Below are 3,877 nucleotides of genomic sequence, written 5' to 3' on the forward strand. Positions count from 1 at the left end.
TCACCTAGATTAAAGGAAACAGAATACTGTATGTGGTTGAGTTCACCATGGAATTTATTACTGTGAAGGATTTAAAATCATGCTAATGTCAATGCACATTAATTTGCTGAATGGTTTCTTTGGTATCAGTGAATCATAAATTAATGAGTGTTATATCTTATACTGATTTCAGATGCATCTCATTCCTTAGCTTAAACTACACACTTAATGATAAAGTTAGGTTAACAAATCCCAGTTGTAATATTTATGAACATGTTACATCCATAAAAATGAACCATATTGTTACTGAATATGATGGTATGATTTAGGCCAGGGGTGTCAAACTCAATTTCACTGAGGGCCACATCAGCATTGTGGTTGCCCTTGGGGGGCCGGGTGGGTCTGGCCAGGGTGGGTGTGGCCTACTGGGTGGGCGTGGCTGGAGTGCGTATGGCCTACTGGGTGGGCGTGGCCAGCTCTACATCGTTCGCATCAAGGGTGCCTATGGGGGCCTGGGCAGGAGTGGGACAGATCTGAGGGTCTCTGGCAGAAGGAGGGTCTCTGGGCCAGGGCCAAGGCAGTGGGGGCCGTTCCCTCACTGTTTCCAGGATGGCTTCACGGGCTGCATGAAACCACTTCGTGGGCCGGATCCGGCCCCCGGGCCTTGTGTTTGACACGTCTGATTTAGGCTATTTTTTAAACTTAAAATAGAGTCAGACTTTTGAACAAATAACTAAACTATAAACTTTAAATACCATTTTTGTCCCATCAAGATTGTTGTTTAGTGCCAGCCTACAACTTTAGATTCACTTCATGAAGATATCAGTAAGGAAACAACTAATTCCCGCCCCACCATGTTTTACATTTAATAAATGAAAGAAGTGAGATTTATAAGCCCTATTTATTATAAAAGAAATCATACAAAGGTTAAAGAGTTAATAAGAAAACTCTTATTTATCTTTAGTGATACATATTCTGCTAGGTTCAAGGGATTTAGTTTCATATAAATGGATGTAGCATTGCATGCTAAATGGATCATTTCTCAATATTTGATTCTAGGAATTTTACAAGAGCTTTTTTTTACCGATGCTACTGTGAAACTATTTAAAATTGCAATATGAAATTGCTTTGTGAAAGTAGGACAGTAAAAATAGCACAGAATTTACATGGAAACAATGTCTTACTTGTGGAATATTGTAGATATCTAAGATAGTTGCCACAGGAAGGGAGATTTGGGTATCCAGTCCTCCAATAACAGCAATGACAGTATTCTTGATGCTGCATAGGTAGTTGGGGACCAGTCTCTCAGTTGCTGATAGACGTAGCATGGCGATATGGTAAGTCTTTCGAGCATTGCTATAGTTATCATAGATATGGAAGCCCAGGGTGAGATTGGGTAGGATTTGTGAGTTTTCATTGATTTCCTTTACTGCAAATGCCAGGATGTGCTGGTAATTCTTAGGAAGACCAGTACAATGAGAGTTGCACATGAGAAGGATATTCTACCAGTTCATACGTTCTAACCAGTAGTTATGCAAATAAGTAAATTCAGCAGGCTGGTTTCATTGAGTTATCTTATATCTCTGCTAGTATAAGTGATGTCCCTTCTGTATGTGAATTAATATGTACATAACACAGACATTTCAAAAGGAAACTTGTGCATGTTTTGATGTTTTGGCTTGCTGATAATAGAAATTGGATGATCAAAGAAATCAGCATGGACAGACCTGAATTTTATGTAAATAAGGGATCATTTTTTTAAAAAAAATGTTTTGTTGATTTTTAACACAATCACCTTAATATTTGGTAAACAGCATGTTGTCTGGGTTAGTATTTAAAAACAATCAATAACAATTAATTTCTATAATTCTATAGTCCATGCACTGACTTTGCTTGATTTTCTCTTCTTCCAATAATATTTTCTTTTGCCAACCTTAAATTAATACATTTCTTATTATCTGAATAAATGACAATTAAATATAGACATTTTCTACAAATAATAACCACATCAATATAAAGCTTCTTTTCTAATTGATCATCTTGATTGCCTTGTTATAGATCCTGTTTACAAAATTCTTATTTAAATTTGTTTTCCCCACAATATTCAAAGCATTCTTACTGGTTAAAAGTTTCTCAAAATTAGTTACACTTGAGATATTTACCGGTAAGTCTTTTTTTTCATATAAGCCATCCCAACACTTTTATATTTCTCATATCTTAAAAAAAACACAAAAAAACAAAGAAAACATTTCTTTTATAAAAACCATCCCAACATTTTTATATTTATCATGTCAAAAAACAAAACACAAAAGAAAAAAGAAAGAAAAAATACTGTATTACTTTACTTGAGGGGTTCATCCCTCTTAAATTAATCTTCATTTATATCCAAAATCTTTCTATTCCTTTAACCGTATTCGAACAGATGTTTATTTTTCAAATATTCCCTCTGGTAAATCCCATCATCTAATTTCTTAAGGGATCATTTTATTGTAGTGCAAATAGGAAGATTATTTTTCATTAAACAGGAATAAAATGTATGGAGTCATAAACAATTCAGTCTAGATGACTAGTTGATTTCTTCAAAAGTAACTGCAAACACATAGAGACCCAAAGGAAGAAGATATCTGAATGTATTCAGATAGGGGTTTTTATGCTGAATGTTAAATTTTACCAGCAGAAATTAATCATTTTCTTGACATAATCAGGGGTTTTGGGTGACCCTGCTGTAATACTACTTTATATATGAAAAGTGGGCTTCTTCTAGGGCCTTTTTCAGTTGAGATACATCACTTTCTCCATAAGGAGAAAGGAAATAAATGTTAGAGACAGTTCCATAGATGTCCAAAACAGTCAGATAGCTTGACTAGAAGACCTCTTGATCATAGGGCATACTACAATTCCATCAGAGGTGATAGAAATAATCCCTCAGTCAGAGTCTATGTTCTACTGCTACTTTATGGGAAGACTTCTCTTTCTTTAGAAGAAAATGAACCACCTTTAAAAATCAACTGGGTGGTATTTATACAGCTTTATAAGGGTGACAATATTTATTTATTTGATGTTGTAGTTATCACTATTTAGACATACATACACTTGTATCAGTGAGATGAGTCTTCTTCAAGTGGCACTATAGCATGTTTTATCTTTCGAGTTCTTGAGCAAATGAAAGGGTCATAGTGGATCTGAGATAACTGTGATTCAATCCAGTTAAGCACTTTCAATGTCCCTTTATTCCACAAGAAGATTAGAATCTTGAATGAACTGCCCACCAAAGATGCAGGAAAATCCCCAAGACTCCTCTGAATACTCACAGAATCCATCACGGTCCACTGTTTTAACAGATCCTCTCCCACTAGCGAGAGAGGTCATAGCTCAAAACTGTCAAGAAGGCAGAGAATGATTTGCAGATCAAGGGGCAAAATTCATGGAGCATTGGTGCTGAGGATACAGTTAAGCAGTTACCAGTTTAAAGGCTAAGACAGAACATCTAGGCTACAGTAACCAGTGTGCCATATTGTAGTTGCCATAGCTGCAAGTGACATTTTCTCTACTACTGAGAAAGTAAGGGGGGGGAGTACAGGGAGATAATTCTGACCCATCTGTAATGCTAGGTGATGCAGACTTGTAGCCAAAAGATCCATTTGCATTTACATTTCTTTTTGAAGTTGAAAGTAGAGATGTAGCTAACTGGCTGATAACGATCAATGGTCTATTTTCTGACCATACCCTAATTACATCTCACAAGGTCTTTCACTCGTACCATTACAGGTGGAACTGTAGTTACCTGACTGATTATAATGACTGTCAGTCTCTTTGAATCTGGGAGCAAGATGATAGATCCTCCATATGGAAGAAAGGCATTGCTAAGCAGTTGCCCAACTGTCAGGTTGTCACGCAG

Source organism: Vipera ursinii, assembly GCF_947247035.1.
Source record: "Vipera ursinii genome assembly, chromosome: Z".
Lineage (NCBI taxonomy): Eukaryota > Metazoa > Chordata > Lepidosauria > Squamata > Viperidae > Vipera > Vipera ursinii.